The sequence below is a fragment of the Pipra filicauda genome, unplaced genomic scaffold (genome assembly GCF_003945595.2).
Source record: "Pipra filicauda isolate LSUMZ 115617 unplaced genomic scaffold, ASM394559v2 scaffold227_size1260479_pilon, whole genome shotgun sequence".
Lineage (NCBI taxonomy): Eukaryota > Metazoa > Chordata > Aves > Passeriformes > Pipridae > Pipra > Pipra filicauda.
This window is the reverse complement of record NW_024104340.1, coordinates 1,037,501-1,060,000: the sequence shown is the minus strand read 5'-3', so window position 1 is coordinate 1,060,000 and position 22,500 is coordinate 1,037,501. Positions and strand designations below refer to the sequence as shown.

The 22,500-nt window shown below is 38.7% G+C and overlaps 1 protein-coding gene across 10 annotated transcripts in view; it reads left to right on the top strand.

Annotated features, from left to right (window-relative positions):
- ZNF536 (zinc finger protein 536) overlaps positions 1 to 22,500 on the top strand; it is a 344,508-nt gene that overhangs the window by 79,972 nt on the left and 242,036 nt on the right. For 9 of the 10 annotated variants that reach the window (XM_039381484.1, XM_039381483.1, XM_039381485.1 and 6 more), the window contains one exon: positions 21,796 to 21,908. The gene's annotated coding sequence lies outside the window, so the exon portion shown is untranslated. Of the gene's footprint in view, positions 1 to 4,485; positions 4,505 to 21,795; positions 21,909 to 22,500 lie in introns of those variants that run through there. The other variant, XM_039381489.1, reaches the window with a different exon arrangement.

Sequence of the window (22,500 nt, the reverse complement as noted above, 5' to 3'; positions counted from 1 at the left end):
TTTTTTTTTTTTTAGAGAAGCCACAATTTGTAGAACAATAGAGGAATCTGTTTGGGTGGGTTAGAATAGCCTTACTTAATATGAATTAAAAAAGTGTTCCAGGGAATCTGTAGGTAGCCCAGCTGTTGGTTCTGGCTATTGATTGAACATCATTCTGCAGTCATATGGTCATATTGATGGCTTCCTGTGATAAACAGGTTAATGTGAACCATCTTTTAATATAAAATAGGAAAAAAAGGAGCACATTTTGCTCATGGGTTAACTCTGATTTGGTAGCTTTACTTATTTTAAAAAAAAGTCTATAAGTAAAGCACTTAACTCTGAACTTTTTAAAAAAATTACCTTGTTCCTTAAAGAAGTTCTCTTCCCATGAAGTTGCAGGTGCTGAATGTGTTTGAACATAAGCATAACCTTAAAATAAGATAAAAATGAAATATCTGCTTCCGACGAGGATTTGCACACCACACAAAGACTTGTTGAAATTTACATTTTTAAATCCTTGGGAGCAGTGCTTAGTAATATAAAATTCTCCAAGCACCTCACACAGGGTGACTGCCCTTGTAAGTCCGGGTAGTTTCATATGTACCCAGATCTAAGGCCTCTTTCTGCTCACATCCAGAGCTTCCAGGTTTTGAGTAATGGATCTTGGGGCCAAATGCAGGACTCAGGAGCTCAGCCAGATGCCTAATAGATATTGCAAGACTCTGCTCTGAGATGAGTGCTGTACTGGATGTAGGTAGAAGTACTTTGTTTAATCAGGACTGTGGCACTCTAGGAAATTCTAGAATGATCATATATGTAATTCATTTTGTTTCTGTTCAGCATTTGTGAGTCCTGTATATTAGCCAATTGTGAAATATTTGAAAAACACATCATTGAAAGTAACATTTCACATTTGTATTTTCCCATAAGTATATTTGACTGTTTATGAAAGCCTTGGGACTGAAAGCTGTTGAGACAGAAATCTTATTCAGGAGCCTAGAGCTGTAGTGCTCTCTGACTCATTTGATCCTCCCATATCTCCTTTGGGATTCAACCATTTTTAAAAGGAATTACAGATAGCAGTAGAAGAATAGCTTTGTCACTGGCTATTCATTCCATGGTGTTTCAACATAGGGCACAGATTAATGTAATTTATTGTGTTGATTTTTGTTTTCTGGACATCTGTTCAATACACCCAACTCCTCCTGTATAAGACTCCGAGGAGCCATCAGTTGGTAGCAGCTAGAAAACATTGGGCTAGATATTCACTGGTGACTTGGAGGTAAAACTCTTTATGCATTGGATCTCCAGTGCCCTGAGCTATCCAATTGTCTGTGTTAAATAACCCCAATGTGCCTTGTGTCAGATATTACTGATGTCACTATTGACATTGTGTCAAAAAATGTCATACCTAATGTCTGTCACTGAAGAATGGTGGCAGAGTCAAAATTTGACAAAAAACACTTAAGGACAGATAATGAAAGTACTGTGCATCTTTCTCGTTCCCCTCAAAGGGAACTAAGTAAATTGTGAGTGTCTACTCAAATTTTCTTATGCAGCACACATTTTGTATTGTATATTTCTAGCCCCAGAGACTTTAGATTTGAACTTCCTAGAGATATTGGTAAACAGGGGAAGTTATTCAAAGGAAGTTCAAAATGACACGAGTTAGCACAGCTGCAGTTGGTGGGGATCAGCCCCTCCTGTTCATCCAAGGCAGGCAAAGGCTTCAAACAACAAGTTTGAGATGCCAGAGACACTGGGCCATGAGAAGCACAGTGGAGAAAACAAATTTGGTTGGTCTCACTACACTTCCCTGTATATTATTTTAAAATATTACAGCTTTTTAAAGGTTGAAACTCATGATCACCTATTACATGATATTTGTTAGTTTTGTGAGTAAGTGTTATTTTTATTATTCTAAACTGAAGTTTACTTTCCTTAAACTTTTCAACGTGGCTTCATGAGGCCTAGTCCCTCTGGATATACTTATAGTATTCTATAATATAGTATCTTTAAGGGTAGGATCTCTCACCCATGTGGATGTAGCAAAAAAAAAACCAACAAAAAACAAACTTAAAAGTTTCTCCAAAAAGACACATTTCCAAGCTTTTTTTTCTTTTGGGAATTATGGGATAATTTAAAATATCCTGACACTGATTTGTAGATTTTTGATTTTTTTTTTTCCTGAGGATTTGAGTATTTTGTTTTTCAGTAGTATCTCTGAGTCTCTCTGGCTCATGGAATCAAGGTCTGTATCCCTTCCCCTTCAGAGGCAGCATCAGAAAGTTCTGCTGCTCTCAGACTGGACTGTGGGCAGCAGCATCTGGCAAGAGTTTGGCTTTGAGCAGACAACTTCAGTAATTTCAAAGTACTCCTGTTAAGTAGTAGCAGCAATAATAATAAAATTATAGTGGACTTTAAAGCAATGTTCTGCTGTGCTCCTAAGCAATTGCTTACAGTTTTGTCAAGTAGATCCCTCACATTGCCCTGAAAGCCTCTGGACTTGTGTGAAGGAATGTTGCTTTGTGCTGTCCAGGCAGTCTGTGTGATTTCTTAGAGCCACGAGGTCAAATCTTCTCAAGCAGTAAAGAAACGCTAAGAGACAGCGCTTGATGTATCCATCCGAAGGCTGACACGCTGTGAGCTGGTTCAGTTTTGTAAAGCTTTTCACAAAGTGAAGGAGTCCTGTGCAGACAGTAAACATCCTAATGTCTGGGTCAACACCCACAATCAATTACTGCTGAGCTGCTGTGCTTTGGTTACCTGCACTGTGCCTTACCTGCACTGGCTGCTGCTGTCTTGGAGGCAATGCTGAGAGCTAATGAAAATCTTAGTGCATTGGGATTGTGAATCACCCAGTGCTGGAGTCTCTTATGGCTTCTTAGATACATAACTATTTTTTTTTAATTGCTGGGAATTTTGAATCCGTATTAATTTTATGCTTCTGAAACATCTTTGCCTAAAACACGATAACAAATAGAAAATATGATGCTCTCAGATAATGAAAAAAAAGCTGGGCTGTAGGAAGAATAAAATCTTCCAGTAGAGGTGCTCAGGAAGGTAACAAAAACATAGATGCAAAGCATTTGCCTAATTATCAGCATAAGTGAATGTAACAAACAAAGAATAAATCATTTGTTTGGCTTCATTATGTTAAATTACTTTTAAAAAAATCTAGTCTTGGGCATTTTACCTCTGAAATATACAGTATTTGCAAGTTCAGTGCTGCCAACATTTCTCAAGTAAGTGAAATGGCTTAGGTGATATTTAAGATGATTTTGTGTATGATGAATGGCTCATTTACCATCCTACATTTAAACTCAGAGCACATTGAAATGTGTGCTTGAAAGTCTGAATGAGTACATCTGGACTCACAGGCAGGTTGTCTTCAAAATAGCAAACAAGAATCTTCCAAAGTTTTTCTGGGAACTTTTTGTCCCTGAAAGACCTCTTCCCACTTACAGGCCTTCTTTGCTTTCAGTGTCCTGTGTTCCTTTATCCCAAGAGAGACCCTCTGTTAGGGCTTTCAAAAATATGCCAATTTTGAGTTAATAAATAACACAGAATCTTTTCCTGGCCTAGTCTTCACCTCCAAAGTGAGGAGCAGAGGAAAAAAAGGAAGAAGCTCAGCTTTACCTCTCTAGATCTTCTTTCCAACCTGAGTTGTGCAGTGGAACTGAGAGGGGAGAATTTTCTTTGCATCCCTTGCAAATTCCAGGCATTAAACCATTTTGTTTCACTGGCCAAAATTTTTCATGCTGTTTCAATTAATAATCTATACTTTGAGAGAGATTCCTGAACTCTTTTCCTTTTGACATTCACTTGTGCTGATGAAGCTGTAGGTTAAATGCTTTCTCCAATTAAAAAAGGGAAAAGGACAACAAAAGAGTGAACTCCAGTAGGAGTGGGTGAGTGAATGTGCTCTATGAGGATAAGCAAGCCCAATGCTCAGGATATTCACTTATCATATATGAAGCTAAATACCTGATCTACCTTATTCAGAGCCAGGAATGAATGTAAGCCTCTCCCATTCAAGGGGAATGTCCTTATTTCATCCCTCTGTAAGGTTCCTATGGGTCCTTTGTTTTCCTTTTCCCTTTTTTTTTTTTTTTTTTCCCCGATCACTACTTTTATAAAATCCTGGTAATGCTGATTTGTTCTGTTCCTTGTAGGGTTTTCTGCCTCTGCCTGCCCTCTGTAGCAAAGGCATGAATTCTGAATTTGCAGTAATTCTAAAAACATTAACTCCCATAAAAATAGTTAATAGCTGGGCTTCATGTTTGATAAAACACTTAGCATGGTAAAGTAAGATGGTAAAGTTTGTTTAATATACAAATATAGTATGTTTCTATCCATTTACTTTAAAGTTCTCTTTCTACTATTTAGCAGTTTGCTAATGAGAATACCTGTGTAACAGCAATACTTTAATGATATTTACTAATATAAATATTTGCTTTCTAGAAGCAATGTTACACAAAATTCCTGAACTGCAGTCTAAGCAACTGCTGGAATGTTTGAGGTAAGAAACCTGACCTTTGGGGAGGATCAACATCAGGAAAACAGAGTTTCCACTGTTTGTGACTTGTGTCCATAGTGAAGGGGCTTGGAATGGCAGGAAGGCGACCAACACACACTGTGTCACGGCTGAACCCCAATGGAAAGTTCTTGTCATTATAATGATATTGGTAACAGAAAGTATTTTGCATGAATTTCAGCATATCCTTGTACGCTCAAAACAGGCAGTTTGGCAAGGTCCTTCTGTAACAGATAAGGGAAAATAAATAGAAAGAGACCTTCATTTATAGTAAATATTAGGAGTTGCAAAACCTGCGTGGAAAAGAAGAATTTTGACCCAGCTTTGTTCTAACTGCTGATGGAGTTACATTAGCTGCAGCTTAGAGCAAAACAGAAAACATCTTCTTTGAGGCATCATCTTTTCCACATAAATTCTGCTCCTTCTCCCTCAAACTATTTAGTTGCCGGCTATTATTGTCAAGTGTTTGCATTCAACATGCATCATAACGTGTCGTGTCCATGTGGCTGCAGTTGATGCTCAAGTGCCAGCCCTGCTCTGTAATCAGAGCAGCTCTGACTGGGTGTGCAGATGACAGACAGACAGTGATAGACACGTGGAAGGGGGAAGTTTCACCAGTCACTCCTCAACTGGAGGGCTCGCCCAGGTTGTAGATGAATATACAGAAGCCCTCTAAAATAGTAAACCTCCCACAGGTTTATTCTTGGAAGTGCAGGGATTTGGTGTATTCAGGTGAGTGTTGACATGAGACTAGGGCAGGAACAGTCTGGTAGTAAAATATTTTTCCAGGCAGGGCTTACCTTTGAGATCTGGAATGGAGATGCACTTAACTTATTTTGCTACTTTTCTTATTCTAATTATTTTTCTTTTAAGGATTTTTTTGCAAGGGGTCTTATACTCTTTTTTTTTTCTTTTCCTTAGCAAAGTAGTCCTACTTAGCTTATTTATTTTTTCAGCTTTAAAACATCAGCATTTTATAGATCTGAATTTCACAATGTGAGGATGATTGCTACGTACAATTTGCAAAATTGTGATTAACCAGCCCCTGTTTCGAGTCAGTTCTCCCTAATTCACAAAAGGCTTCCAAGAATAGTCTGCACAAAATTCAGTGTGCAAATTGTAGGGCAGATTTTTAGAGGGCAGTTTAAAGAATGAAGTCCTAAGGGTTTTATCTATATTTATATCTCTTGTTAAACCAAACTCTTATGTAAATGTTACAATCTGTAAATAACAAGCTGAGCCGCTTTCTTAAAGGAAAGATTGCATCCACATTTTTTGAGATTTGGCAAAATTATTAACTTGCACAATAGACTAATATACAAGTATATTTGGAAGCAACTAATGCTAGCCTGTTTCTTCATCTGTATTTTATGGATATTTAAAGGCTTAAGAATAGATAGACCTTTCGTTTTCCTGTAAAAATTGTCTCAAATTGAAAAACACTGCCCTTAGTGATGGCTTGAAAAAATGGAGATAGCTTTTGTATACTTTTACTTTTTATAGCCATTAATGTTGTAGTAAATCTTGTATTATTGTATACAGTCTAGATTATTCTTCATTCTTTTGCCTTTGGACAGGAAAGAAATTACTGGCTTCCATCAGTGTTATTGGCAATCCCCATATTCTGACATCTGTTCCTTTCTAAACATTTTACCAACCTTGATGAAATGTAGTTTAGTGTTAGAAGCTGACTTGAAGAAAAAATTGGATGATAAAAAAATAACATTGATTAAACACCAGAAGTAATTTACCAATGACTATCAATATTTTGATGGCCATTGCAGTTTATTGCAGAAAAGCTAGACATCTTATAGTAATTTTAATCATATATAAATCTTTGAATTAAACTGAATAAATGAATTCTCATTTTTTAAACAGAAGGATGAGAGACTGATTTTACTCAATTTTAATCAAACTCTTTGAGCTGTACTCCTGAGAATGTTTGGGGCATATTTTACAGATGCCATGCAACACACATCTCTCAAAATTAAAAATCTCAATTAATATTTTCTAATACACAGTGGAGATGTCATTTGTGACTCTTCTCGTTCCATGGAACAACACTAGATCTAGATTTGCCCACGTTAGAGCAGGTGCTGGGAGTCCTGCAGGGCATTTGAAGGGGCCTCAAACAACAAAGGTGGGTCTCTGGTAGACCACCAGCTTTACATATACGCTTTCCTTATTAACTGTGCATCACTAAGGTAAAGCCAAGTAATGAAGGACAAGTGTGATTATTTTCATTCAAGTATCAAGTGTAGAGTAATTATGGTGTGTCCTTCCCCACCCTGTAGGCTTGGGGACTCTTCAAGCGTTGAGGGTTGGGGCAAAAACAGGAGTGAATGTTTCATTTCCAAAGACTGGAACAAGTTAATTACACAGTGAAGGAGTAGGTATGAATAATATCTTCTGGGGAAGGGAAGAATGTGGGAAATAAATTGAAAAGGGCTACTATAGAGTGTGCGTTCTGGTATTGTAAAAGGTAGATGCACAAAAGGATGAGAAGGTGTGATTAGATTTTTTTCAGAAGCACTTAGCAACGGTGGAGCTGTTGGAGTAGTAATGTTTGGGAGCAGAGTTTGGGCAATGCTAATTTAGGAACCCCGTACCCTATGGATGGATCCTCCCTGAAAGGTTTTCAGTCAAGCTGTCATACTTCAAAAGGTGAGGAAGGCGTATTTCTCCAACACAGATCATTGAGGACAAAAGGAAATTGCAACTCTTGATGAATTCACTTAGTCGCACCAAGATTTTCAGAGGTGGAATTACTCCTCTAGCAATAGGATCTTATAGGGCTCCAAAGCTAGTTTTTGATTCCCTTACCTTTGAGAGTAACTTGAACTATGGAGGGTTCAAGGTAGTTGCTAGGCTGTTTGAAGTGGAGGGGATTTGAGAGATTTGTTTTCTTCTTTTGACAGAAAATATTAATTTGAAGGAAAATTTTCCTAGCAGACCTCCTTTAGAAACTTCACATTTAATATGAAAACAGTTTTCCTTTAATTTCCTAAAAGTCATGTATGGCAGGAGAAACTGAGTGGTCTAGGTTAAAGTGGTGTGTAAACTGACAATTTTTGGATTTGAGTGCTCTGTGTTAATCATAAAAAAATTTCACACATTTCAGCCAGAGACCTCTCAGCACGTTTTATAAATTCATTCAAAGATGAATGAATTCTCAGTTCCTTGCTGAGGATATTTAGAAGAGAAAGTAAACATTATAGGCAAAATGTCACTTTTGGGAAGGGCATTGTTTTTCTTAAAACTGATTTTTTTTTTTTTCCCTTTCTGAAAACATATTAGATTCAACTGTGCTTATATGTACCTACCAGGAGTGGAGTCTGGTGGTCGGGAGACTGTCCTGGGAAATGGGATGACCCAAGTTCAGATGAATGAATGCCACTCCTGAGCGACTCAGAGTTAATATACAAAAACAAGATGAAAACAAATTTCTGAATCAGACAAATGAACAGGACTTGGTTTTCCTCTCCTGTAGTGTGTTCCTGTAACTACCAGGAGACAGAGATCTTGACTCTGTCTTCTTCCGACAAACTAAAGTCAGCAGCTTTTTTTTCTCCCCCCTCAGGAAAAAGGCAGAAATTAGAGAGAGATGAAAGAAATTTGGCATTGTGTGGTCACATTTAGTATCTCTTGTTCAAGGGTGGGGAAACAGAGAGGAAGACTCAGTCGTTTGCCCCAGTGTCCCACCGCTCAAGCAGCAGGAGTCTGAGGCAGGGCCCCGGAGTGCTGCCTGACCGGGGCCGTGTTAAGGCAGTGGGTGTCTGCCCTCCCTGTCAGACCCCGAATGCCTGATGGCCTTGCCTTACCCTCCCACAGCCTCCCGTTAACATATGGTTTCAAAGCTGTTGACGTTCACCTGCTCAGATATCTGTACAAACTACTAGTAGGAACTACATAAATATCTAACAGATGCAGGCGTTCACCCTGGGATTAATGCATTCTGGACTCGGACCCGTCAGCATCACACCCCTTCACAAAGGCATTTTATTTTTTCACTTGCTCATGTGGTGTACACCTGTGACATGCTGGCAGTGCACTTGCTTGCAGTGAGAGAGCCCCTCAGGTTCAAAGCTATCCTTATATCTTTGTTCCTTTATGCGTGAACCTTTTGAGGTTTTCTCTTAGTGTTCAAAAGGCTTGAGCGTGGCATTACATCTTTAAAACCTCTTCTGACCCTTTTTTGAATATGCTGAATATAAAAGCAGAAACAAAGCAAGGAGAACTAGATAAATAGATGCAGGGAGACATCATAAGGGGGGGAAAAAAAAAGCTCCTGAGCCTGCCAATATTACTTCATGCTTTTTATTGCAAACCTGTAAACTAACAATAGCCCACCACCTCACGCAGCTGGGTGTGCGAATTGGAGGTGTGCTGAATGATGTGTGGGCTTTCCAAATGTAGCACAATAACAGGAACACCTGTGCTAAAACACTTTGCATTGATTTTATTTTTTTTTTTTTTACAATATTCACAGTCTTCCCTTTTAAAAGTCTGTGTAGGGGGAAAAAAAAAAGCTTTAGTTTCAGTTTTGGGACTTATCTCCCGAGGTTCAATGGAGCTGTTAGAAGATCATGTGGATTGACATGTACCAACCAAATGTAGGATTGGGTCTTAAAACAGAGGAGAGCTTGTTCATCTTGTGGACCCAGCTTTGCTAATGTACATTGGCTTTGGCTAGCAGGCTCCTTGCCTGTTAGTTTCCTAAACCAAACAGTCCTGGTTTCCTTGATGTTTGGTGGGATTTGTTTGTTTGTTTGTTTGTTTTTTAACTGAGCAGCTGATGTTTCAATAGCCATTTACAGCAACAGAATGGTTAAGAAAAATATTTATAGTCTGTAAATGTATATCTTATGACACATCGCTGATTTAAAATTATTAATATTCAATAATTCATGGTTGTTTAATGAAATGACAAATCAAATCAGAAAAAGTAGAAGTGAGAAATTTCTGTAACTTAATTCTCATCACTGCAGAACCACACAGTTACTATCACTGCTATTATTATTTGGAATCATAGATTAAGTTTAGTGTTATGGTTAATGTTAAATTTCAAGGATAAAAGCAAGATGCTTTTCACTGCCAAGAATTTACAGCAACATTCTGGGCTGTGAATCTGAGAACTAGAAAGATGGGCATCACAGGTAAAAAAGTCTAAGCATACCTTTTTGGTCACTTTGTCAGCCGTGTAAATGGGTCCAAGGGTTGCTCAAAGGGCTAGTTAACCTTTTCTCCTTTAACAACAGCTGAATTTGAGGTTCTCTTTCACCTAAGTACCTACCAATTTATGTCCATAATGTCTATTAATTCTGAGTCATTCTTTCTTACACTGTTGTTACTTGAAATGGAAAATATTGGTTACAGTCCAAGAGAAAAATTTATAGCCTGTCATTGTAGCCTTGTGCTATTTCAATATAATAATACAAATGCATTCCCTCTTCGTGATAAGTGTATTTTTCCTTTTACTTTCTCATGCAATGTTGAGACCCTTTCCAGACTTACTTTGTCTCTGTGATCCCAGAGATTATAAATGCTCAAGGAGCCTTTAAAGATATTTGTTACCCTTTACAGCAAGAGAAGCAGACTCTCTTGTTCTCTGTCATGCTCAGGCTGAGTTTGCAGGAGGCAATTTTCATCTTGTATAGCTAGAAGTTGGGGCTTGTGGTACTATTCTGTTAGGTCACCTTATAACCTTGTGGATATTTTCCTGCATGTTCTATGGGAAATAGAGCATCCTCCAGTTTTAAGGAAGGTAGAAAAAGTTGTCCAGGCCCAATCTAGCTCCTGTTGATGTGTGTGGTGAGAAGGAGATGGAGCTTAGGAAGGCAGGAGTGCTGCATGTTTTCGAAGTGAGAAGGAGACCCACTGGACAAAATTTTCTTCCCAGTAATCAAGGGAAGATGGGAGTCTCGCAGCAGTAATGTGGACTCCTCTAATTACCACTTGCAAGTTATTAGCATCTGGAGCCCTTTTTCCCTTTCCTATCTAGCAATTACAGAGTGGGATAGATTAACGTGTTGCTAAAGCTGTATAGTGGACTAAGTTTCTCTCTGTCTGCATTTGGTTGGTTGCTGAAATTGATACTTTTAGCTGAAGTCCAGGATTTTTACCTGCCCTTGAATCCCAGGCTGTTCTCTTTATAGACAGTGTATATTCAAATACCACACAAATTATTTATTTACTTCTCTTCTCCCTACCCCCACCAAAGAAAAAGAAGCACATCTTAAAAAGCCAAAGAAAACCAGTCAGACACATGTTTTGCACATGAAGAATCATGTCTATAGTGAAATGGGATCCATATGTGTGTTTTGGATGTGAGCATCAATGCTCAGTTTAGCTTTGCCCACATGCCAGGGCGTGTGCACTGCTGCCGAAAGCTCAGATTTTTCTTGCTAAATCACTCACAAAATTTGAACTTGAGGTTGCATTAATGTCATAAGTTCATAGTTTTCTGTTGTTTCTTTCCCCATGTATAGTGTCCTTTGTTTACAACTCAAATCCTCTCAAGATTAAACTTTAAAAAAGAGTCTGTGATTTAATGGACTTAGGATCAGATTCTAACCTCCAGCGTGAAACAAGCCTGACTGTAGCACTCAATAGCAGCAGAGGATTGTTTGCAGTTGTGAAGCAATGACCGCCAAACGTTATTCAGAAAAAAAGATGCTGGGACTAATTTTTGCATGGATGAAATATTCAGATGAATTTTAAAAAACTGCGTAACAATAGACGGTGACATACACAAAGGGTAAAAGAGAAATTGCTACCATTCCAACATAGCACTGCACTATTTTTTTTCCTTCCCCCTCAACCATAAATATCTTAGCTTCAAGTTAGCATATTTCTTTATATGAAGCTTTTTTTTTTCTATCTTGTGCATATGTCCTACAGAAGGATCTGGACAGATGGAAAATTGTCCTGCATGGATCTGTTTGCAGTTTTTAAATTTATAAAGATAATTGTCTTTTCAGTTCATCTTCCAAGTTTTGGACTTGTTTATGCATATGCATTAATTTTGTTCCTTCCTTTCACTTTCCCCCAATTAAGAACTATCTTGTAAGTTTAGGGCCAGATCCTTGCTGTTGCTCAGGTACTTTCTACTCCTCTGGTGGTGGAAAGTATCTGTGACTTCACTGACCTCCAGATGATTTGAAACACCTTCTCTAAGAAAATCCTCAGCTAGTGGTGGCAGTAGCAACAGTGTCACATCCCCTTTTCCTCTTTGAGGATGTGCTTGGAGCAAGGGAGGACAGTCTGTGACTATCAGATTAGTGCCTGGTTGAATACAGGTAAAACAGGATGAATTGACTAGGGAGCAGTTGTGGAGGTTGTTCTGCTGTACACCAGGTTGTTAGCTGGGTAATCAGAAGATTTTTTTGGAGACCAGGGATATTCTGCTGTCACATCTCAGTTATTTTCAGGGAATAGGAAATGAGGTTCAGAATTGAAATACAGAAAGATCCTTCCTGTTTCTGCACAGAATTTAGCTGTTTTGGGGATACTAGAGCTGTGTAATATAAATAAAGCAAATTTGAAAGTAAGTAATGCTTCAAGCAAAAGGGGGATGAGGATGGGAGAGGTGCCTTTCTTGACTCTCCATTCTTGTCATCACGATCTTGGATCCTGAGAGATATAGCAATCTGCTTGCTACTAGCACTTCATTATATAGTAACTCTTGAACCTTCCTACTGGGGTTAGGTGATCAATTATTTTGTAAAGAAAACAGGGTGTTTTTTCAAAAGCTGTGTTTTATTTTCATTTATAATTATCTCCACATCAGTCTTCAATTTTGAATCTTGAATTGGCCACATATGCACACTGACTTGCATGTAAAAGATCTGTGACAGCAGTCACATGATGGTTTCCATACAATAATTATTCTCTTTATCATGCCCAGAATCCTTGGAAGATCTGGAAAACCTACAAAAAAGCTGGTTTGAGGTTATCTATGGGACTCAGAATTCCGCTCAGGTTTTTATGTCATCGATAAATCTATTTTTTTTTTAAAAGGAAGGGATGTGCCTTTAACTTCTTATTGTCTCATCTTTGTATTAGAGACCAGTTTCTTAAAACAGTAGACCCATAAAAGGAATGCCATCAGCTGGAAATCTGGTCCATGAGAATTTTTTTGTGAGTAGTTCTTGCATCTTCTCCTAAATGTTGTTAAATTTTGTGGTTTAACAGCTATATCGCAAATTCTTAAATGGAATGTATATTTCACTGATCTGTGTCATAAGAAAACCATATAAAGATAAGAGGGTTTTGATTTTTCAGAGGGGAAATGGTTAAGCTGATTTTACCAAGGTGCTATTGCTTGCTGAAAGTAAATGTATAAAATACATAGAAACAGCTTCACTTCCTATCAGGTGACCTGAGATTCTTATCTCTAAAAATATTATTTAAGAAACGTAGACAGATTTTTCATCTCTATGTTATCTTTTAAAATCTCAACATGGCTCCATAAGAAATCCATACTTCTTATATACCTTAGGTAATAATCTTTACAGTAGCCATAGATCCCAGAGAGTTTCATGGGACTGGGAAGTATGTCAGGACTATAACTGTAAAAAGTACCTGAAAATAAGGCTAAAAGAGATCAATTCAGGCTATTTTTCACTTGGCCAAAATAAATAAGAAAATATTATGGCTGCTCAACAGCCCGAGAGCCTCAGGTGGGAGGTCCTTTCATTCTGATGAGGCTGTGCCTTCTTGCACGGATAAATTCACGTACGTTGCTTTAGAAATGTAAAAAAACAGTGCTTGCATGAACACACCCATGAAACCTGGGTTTCATATTTTCGTGGAGGTGGTAACTGCCATATTGTGAAGCAACAGGACCCCTGTGCTGGTTCACAGAGCCCCGTTGGCTGTGCTGTGCAGCCCCGGTGTCGCGCAGGCGAACCGGAGCCCCGCGCGCCGTCGGAGGACGAGATCAGCAAATCAGTGGCTAATAAAGACAGGCAGCAACAGCAGCAGCAGTGTTGGCCTTCCCCACAGCAGGGTACCACAGATGTTTCAGATAACAAAGTGAGCTTCGCTGACAGAACATGTGTGTAATATATAAAATAATGGGAACCGAAGGGGAGGGGGGCAAGACCACTCCAATCCACCCATGTAAAAATGTTTTTTATTTATAAGTGAGCAGCTGAATACAAATGTTGTCTGCTTCCATAGAAGTAAAAAATAGCAGGCTGATGTGGATGAGAGACTTCACATGGTTTCTAGTAAAGTACTCTGTGCACTGAAATCTTTTTCTTGTCCCCGGGGTGGGTCCAGATCTACAGCTGGGGTAAATCCATGCAGTTTTATTTTCTAGCAATTATACTTTTTTGCCTCCTCTGAAGATCTGTCTGTGCTATGACTGGGGGTGATCATGGCCAAAGTTTCCTGTGTAAACACTGTGAAATGCTGGACAGTTTTTGGACAGTAGTGGTTTTATGACAGTTGCTACACTGAGGAGTTTTTGCAGGGTGAACCTGGAGAAACAGGAATATGCAGTGATGATCCGCAACTACCTGGGTAAAAAACCCATGAGCAGTTCTCAAGTAAGATAATTAGCTCTGAACTGGAGGAATTACAGCAGAAATCCCTGTTTTTGTGATATAATAGGCTTACCCTCTACTGTTCAAGTGTCCCAAAGTAATAAGATCAACCTCATAGTTGAGGAATCCTTGGGTGAAGGAGACTTGTAAAGTCCTTTCCTGCGCTGGTCCCAAGGGCATGAACACGGAGCATGAACAGGGCACCCTAGAAATTGCAGGGTCACCCAGTGCCACTGGTATCTGGTGATTGGTACCACAGCGTAAATTGACTGTGTGTGGCCAGCTGAATACAGGTTTGCAAACAGGACAGGAAGATAATCTGGAATTCCTGGTCATCCCACTCGATGTGCCTTCTCCGTGTCTGTGCTGCATGGCCATGAGCAAGAGCAGCCCGGGAGTGTGCAACTTGTTATCCTGCTTTTGAAGAATAACAGACAATGGCATTCAGCATGATGGAACAGGAAGCTCCTATCAGAGGCTAATAAATGTTTCCTTGTAAAATGGGGAGATGCTTATGTGAGTCCAGATATAAAGTGAAAGTAAGACAGCCCTCAGAGGAATTACTGAGGTAATAAATGTACTTACTAGGGCAGTGTGTGCCAGAGCAAGACAGAAATGGGCTAAGACCAGAAGAAAATTAGAACCTCAAGTGCAAGCTGAAGTTCAGTGGTCAGATGAAATTCAACCCTTTCCTCTGAGAAAAGAGTATCTGCTGGTGACTGACTGACTTGATTATCTGGGATTGGCGTGGCCAATGAGAAGAACAACAGTGTAGGATTTCTGCCATGTGTCCTGCTTTAAGCAGTAAGACATGAACATAGGATATGGTAACCAGACGGAGGATTTGGCTCTCGACATACGCATTCTTTATGTACAGATTGTGCTGTTGCAACTACACCATTGCAGTGGGTCAGGGTCTGTTTGGGTGTCAGATTATTGCAGCAGGCAGCTCAACATCACAGGGTGGCTAAAATCCCTTGAGACTGGCTGTGGGATATGTGGTTTGGCCCAGCACGATGCTCCTCCGCGTGCACTTGTGTGTTTTTTATCTCATTCAGAATAATCTAAACTGTGAGAGGTGAGGGCATAAAATCATTCACAGTGAAACCAACATGAAATCAGAGATGAATGATCTACCGTAGATGTCTCTGAGGCTGAAATGTAACTACAGGCCAGGTAAATTGCTCTGAAACTCTTGTGGCTATATATGTGTTGTGGTCACTTTATCAAGGTTTATATTTTCAGTTGTTCAGTAAAGCAAGGTATGTAAAAGCAGGAGTTCCATACTGTATTCTTTAACTGAAGAAAGTGAAATAAATCCTGATTTTTAAAAAAAATTAAAATATTTTTTCCCTTCTGAGCAGCATCTTAATAATTGAGATCCACCTTGAACATGCCAAGGTCAGAATTCAAGACACAGAATATGCTCATGAAGCTGCCCAACAAGATACCTTTATTCAGCCAAATTGGAAAACTTGTGTGTAACTCAAAAGATCAGAATAGAGTCCTTATTGAGCAAGGTTAGGAGGGATAAAAACAATCGGCTTATATAGAGTATTTTTACTTCATAGGAATGTGGTTCTGATTGCTGAAAATGTATCCTTTGCATGAAGTACAAGCATAATCCTATGCCTACTTTGCCCTTTGAGTAAAAGTATGCTTAATAGCAATTTCAGGGGGAAAAAAAAAAATCTATTTAAAGCCTGTTGAGCAGAATATCCACTTATAGTGGGAAGCTATAAGTGAATAATGTTAATGGAGTTCTGTTTTGTAAAACGCATAGGACAACTAATAGAATCAAGCTCCTATAACAGTGAATGATTGAATTACATTTAAGAGAGTACCTAATTTATGACCTTTAAAGATAGTTTTAGAGCTGTTTTTGTAAATCCTAGACCACCTTCATACAAAAGTTTTTAGGAATCTCATCTCTCACTTTGTATTATGGTCAGAGGACCTTTTGTGATATTGTACGTCAGTAGTTCCATTAAAACATTTAAGTAGGTTAATTACTGAAAGGAAAAAAAATGCTTTCTAAAGAAAATTATTATGTCTATTTATTAGTGTGGGAGAAGTTCTTAATCTGGGAGTAAATTTTGAACAATAGTGATGAACAATGACCAGACCTAGGACCTCCTCAGGAAAAGGAATTAAACTCTATAAATGTAAATACTAATTATTGAGTGGTTTTTTCCTAAAAACAGTAGTTCTTTAAAAAGGAGAAGTTTGTGCTTAACTTCCACCAATCACTGGTATATTATGTACAGGAACATGAAGTTTTATACTCCTATCATTTTTTTCCTCCCATTTATTTTTACACTATGTGTTTGTTTTATTGCTGTGAAACTCTGATTCAGTGTTATCTCGTGCAAAGGAAACCCTCAGTTTTAGTGCACACTTCATTAAAACTGTCTGTACTTTTATCAGTTTTAAAGAGGTCGTTCTTGCAGAGTTTTGCTGCTGGTTTTGCTTTGCACTGTTTGGGAAAGTAAAGTGAATTTGAGAGCCCTTCCATGTAGCAATGGGTTTTATATAGATATTCCATGTAGGAATACCCTTCTATAACTTTTAAATCATTCCTTAAAACATTCTACGACTTTGTTAGCTTTTGTGCTGGAGGGTTATGCCTGCTGTGGTGCCATTCATTGCTCATCCTAAAGGAAGGCAGAGAACAAAGGTGGAATAAACTGGTAATCTTCTGGATCAGCCAGACGTTATTCAGTAGTATATGGGAATTTAAGGCACTGATCCTTAAGGGCAAGAGGTGCAGGAGAGGGACTGTGAGGCTGCCAGAAGCAGTCACTTCCTTGTAGCATCCCGGTTGCACAGTGCTGGTGCGTCATGCTGCCTTAAATGTGGCTTTTGCCTGCTGGGTGCAGTGGAGCTCTCCATGGAGCATTGCGTTTCCAGAGAGCTACAAATGGAATGGGCTAGTTTAAAGGGAGTAATAATTTGGTTTGTTGGTTTTTTTTAAGATCAATTTAGCAGGAAAGACCCCAGCACGCTATAGGTCTTGCCTGTTCACTATGAAAGTCTGTGCTGTAGCTCTGAGTTCCTGTTGAGGTAACCTCATAATCCTTGCCAAAAGGGCTGGACTACATGTGTATGGCTAAGGAACAGACTAGAAAAGGCTGTGAGATTTCTGTCATTGATCATAGTTACAGTTCTGTACTTTATAACATAAAGTAAAAAATTATTGTTTTGCAGAGAAGCTCCATTATAGGTCAGCCCTTTTCTTAACCAGCCACTTGAGAGTGGCCCCACTTGACTCCCAACACAATTTACTCTGACCATTAGTTAAGGACTGTTTCTGCTCTGTCTGTGGTGTTCCCAGCTCCATATGGTGGTAGCTTAAGGCTGATCTAAGAGTAAACAAGAAGTACAGGGTTTTGGTCACACAAAGGTACGGGGCTCAGTCTGTAAAATTAAAGAAGAGATTAAGTGCAGGAAAGTACTCTGTCTTGATTGTACACCAAATATGCCAGGAATCAGAGATTAGGTCTCACCTCTTTTTGTTGTACTTTTTGGTTCATTATCATGCCTTTCCAAAGTAAAACTCTTTTTTTGCGAATTTTTTGCTACTTTATTGCTGCTTTTCTGAAAATGAAATTCCTGCACTATACTGTATGTTCAGTATTCGCAACAAAGCGAGATTCTGGCTTTGCCCCAAACCACTTACAATCTTGATACTTTTACAGTGAACATCTCTGGAGCAGTGAGGAAGATTTTTGGAGGATAAGAGGGAATGTCAGGCTAAAGCACCGTAAATAGTTTATAGTCCTCAGATACTTGTCCTGTGACAGTTTCCAGTGCTTCCAGTTTCTTCTTACCACCCCTATTTTCAGCTATCAGTTATAGAATCATGACTTAATATTGCTAATTGCGTAGTAAACAGAATAATATTGTTTGCCCCAAGACAGATTACCATTTCTCATTACAGAATTCACAGAGACCACAAATCATTGATACCATCTCCACCAGTTATAATAAAGTTTATCTTCAATCTGATAAAAAGCATGTACTGAATAATAACTGTTGCTCTTATTGTAAGTGGTTTAAAAACATGCTTTTTAAAAAGCTGGGTAGCTCATTGGAGTTGCAATTCTGCATTTGCCCCAGCCAAGAGAGGTGAGAGTTGGGGACAGAAATGGTCAGATTTCCAAGCATGACTCTGTGGGTGCAGCGTGTGTGGTGGCACTTGACAACTGATGAACCTCTTGCTGTTATCACAGTCAACTAACACAGTCAGTCCCACTTTTCCTGCATTTATCTGTATTTGTACTTGAACCCGTTGTTCAGTGTGTTTCAGATTTGCTTCTTTAGCTTATTCATAGGGAATTAAAGTGCACTAGGTGTTGAAAGAAGGTTTATCTCCTCATTTCAAACTGTAGTGATCCTTGGTGGTGTGAAGGTTTCTGCCTCAGTCCCCAAGATGAGTACTTGCACCTGCAGCAGTGCAAGGACAGACACTAAGTCCTGACTGAAAACTGCCTGAAAAAAGAGATTCATTTTACTTATCTCCCACCACTACTTATGCACACTCACAGATGAAGAAGAAGTAATTTAGGATGACACAAACCACCAAAATCCATAAAGGGAATACCATGGCAGAAGTATGGATACTGTAATGCTTTTCAGCTATTTTACAAAGGTGGAAATCTTCCAGTAGTGCTTTTTCAGTCTGCCCTGGTGAATTTAGATACTCCTTGGGGAGGTTGATTTTTTTAACCCTAAAAGTTTTTATGTCATATATGCTAGGATGGAAGCATTTGCATCATTGTGTGTCAATAAGAACAAGATTGGCCCAAATGTTAGCTGTTACAGCTGAATTGTTCATTTTGCTACCTGTTTTTGTTGAGATTAGCCTCAACCAGGAAGTTCATCTCTAAACACAAACTTTCTCACAGCCTAACTCTGCTTCTGACTCAGGAAAGGGCTAGTTTGGCAAGAAGTCTTAAAATTTGGAGCCAGTTTTAAAGTTTGGGGACTTCATAAGGCAACTGAAAATACTGTGCAAGTCTATCAGGATTTGGATCGGGGTGTATGAAGTTGTGATTGAATCAGGTTCTAGTGTAATTCTGTGGGGAAGCAGGGATTCAGAAGGATTCTTTCAAAGTTGAACCCCAAACTCATTAAAATATTACAATAAAGTAATTAATGCACATGGCCACTAGACACTCTTAAAATGTAAATTTCACAGCTGTAAGAAATTAGATTTGTTTAAAAATAACAGAAGGCTCAAGTACAAATTATGGAGTAAAAGCCTATAAAATTTCAAACTTGGTTCTAAGGCACAGGTTTTGTGTGGTTGTTGTTTGGTTTGGTTTGGTTTTTTGTTTTTTTTTTTTTTTTTTTTTTTTTTTTTTAACCAGCTCATTTACTTCAGACTGGCATTCAGAAACTGTTTGCCTTTTGCCTCTGAAGTTGTAGTTAAGTATCAGTGCAGAACTGACTAGTTGGGAGGTTTTCTTATCAGAAGGTTGGACTTGGAGAGCAAGGCAAATTTTGCAAGGAATCTGTGCCTCCTCTGAACCCCCTCTGGTGTTCAGGAGGTGCCGGGCTTGCAGCTACAGGCACAGAGTCGTGAAGTTCCCTGAATGCCTGTGTGAGTTGTTGGCACAGCTGGGAGGACAGGTAGTTCTCAGCTGACACACAATACTGACAGTTGTTGGGAGCACCACTTTTTCACTGTACGTGTGTTTTGGCTGGCACAAGCATAACTTGACCTCTGGGAACTACTCAAATGGGTCAATGCCCTCGAATCAGTCGGTGCCACAGAGGCCAAGAAAATTAAAAGTTGCTTCAGAAGCAATGGAGCAAGGGATGTGACATGTAACTTTTCAGTGCAGAGGCCTAATTCCAGATTCTCCAGCATGTTCTCACCCACTGGCGTTTACAAACACGGGCCTGACTATAATGCAAGAAAAGAGTTTGACTAACAAACGTTCAGCAGTGTATTTCAGCCCGTTAACATTTGAAACAACGCTGAAATACAGGGCTCCACCATGGCTTCTTGGCACACCAGCTCCAGCAGAGTACTGAAACGGGTGAAGGAAGGAATTCCAGTCAGAATATGTTCCAGATGAATCCTGTTGGAGATCCATTTCTAAATGTATGCTACGTGCCTAACTATTAAAAAGTTCAGATTATGACCCCTCTAATGTTATTTTAATGCTAGTTTTTAAAATGTAATTATAAATCAAATTGCATTTGAGATCTGAAGCTGACAGTAGTGAGCTGGAACACTTTAAGAGCTGCTTTAAAAATAACCCCTCTCAAACTTTATTACTGGTTTCAGAAAGAGAAGTACAAGTGGACTGGCCAGATTCATCCACACTGTTCCCATCAGCAGATAGGACAACTTTCTAAGTGTCAGTTGTCTTCTGGTTTACAGAGACATAACATGGGACTTTTATCTCTACTTGGAAATTGCATTTCTGAGTTTCTTTCCTGGAGTTTAAGCAGAAGATACAAGCTCATTTAAATTGTATTTCTGCCTTTCTTTTCTCATTCTTTACCATAATGAGTTTCTCTGAAGATTAGGATTTCTAAAACTTGTACAATAGGCAAAAAGTTGGGAAAAGCAGGCCATTATTTGGCAAGTACAAAATTTTGGGGCAACGCAAGCAATCATAAAGAAGAAATGCACTTAGCGACTGTTGTGTTGGTCAGTGGTATCTGTATATATACATAGTTGGAAAAAAGGACTGGAAAAGATACCAGAAGGACACAGCTGAGAGGATGGAAGCATTCAGTGGGGTTGAAATGTTCTGTTCAAATAATGGCTGTAATGATTTTGGTAACTTCGTATTTTTTTTCTCCCCCCTTTTATTTCCCTTAATAAATGTAAATGTTTGCATTAGATACTCCTGTAACTTTCCTAAAAATTAACTAATCCAGAAAGTGCTTTAGAAAATATAGACTTTGAATTTCCATTTATATAGGTGTAGTTTAAGGGGGAGGGAGGGAGGAATCGCTGGGTAGGTAGATCTGAACAAACAAGTCATAGTATCTCCTTAGGTACATTTTGAATTTTTTCTTTTCTTGTGAATGTGGAAAGTATATATTCAGTATTTACTTATGAAATTCTTCAGTGAATAATGCATTTTAAAAATCTTTATTTGTAGAGTTTTTTGTTTAGATTATTTATAAATTTATAGTCATAGCTGGTTACCTAAATAATATTATTTCTTCTGTTCCCTGATTGCATGAGTTACATATTTACTTGATTCAATACACAATGTAAATTGTGAGTGTTACAGCTGAACATACATCTCAGAATTTTTGTTTGGTTGCTCAGTTACATAAATCAGCCAGTTAGAAGAGGGAGGGGATGTACCACATGATCTACTTAAGCAGCTAATACTTTAAAATTTTGAGATTATATATCTAGAAGTATACATTTTGACCACAGTACGTAGATTATATAAATTGAGTGGTATTATTTCTATTCCCTGATTAATGGTTGATGCTGTTACATCTACAAAATGAATGTCAATTCAAACTTCAATTTGAAATTTGAAGTCAATGAATATTTAAGCATTCATTCTAGATGTTGACTGTGAAGACATGCTAATATTGGTACAGCACATATGCTCCAAATTTTGCAGACAGACAAAACCAGAAAGTAGTTACGTGTTCCTAAGGCTGTTAACTCAGAATTTTACTTTGAATTACGATGTTTTATAATATTTACTCAGGTCTCATTTTTTCCCTGTTTTGCAGATGGAGAAACCGAGGCAAAGAGGTTAAAGGATCTCTCGTGAGCCACAGAGTGTGTTGATGTCTGTTCCCACATGTGCACAGACTGCTAGACTTCACTGCCCTGGCTGCAGCAGGTAAGACAGATTGTACATACGATGTGATCAATTCTCAAGTTGACTTAAATATTTCCTAGAAAGGTGAGAGACTCTTAAAGATCTATATGCTGTTTGGATCCCTGAAAATCATGTGAAACGGACTATTTTCTGTTGCAGACATAGAAAAATCATGGATGTAAAGAGGTGTTAACTAATAGCTAAAATGTATCTGTTCATTAAACAAACATCCCTTTTCCTGACAGTTGTTGAACAGCTGGTGTGGTGGGTTGAAGGCCTTTTTCTTTTCCATACTCAAATTATAAATACTCTTTAAGGGAAGGACACCTAATACCTGTGACTTAAGATTTTTTTTTATGGGATGTACTGTGGTGCCAGAGAAGACTATGGATGTGTAAGAACATGTTTAGTTTTTGTTCTGAATTTTGTAGGTTATGTTTGTGCTGCAGTTGCTGCAACTCTTGCAGACACAGTCCTTTAGAAAGCTCACAGTGCAGTACCATTGTAGCACACAGTGCCAGCTCTCCAGTTTCTTAGAAAGCTTTTTGGCATCTGAGCAAGCCAGTTCAAAGCTTGCAGGAGGTGCAGTGCCCCAGGGAGCGCAGTGTAGACA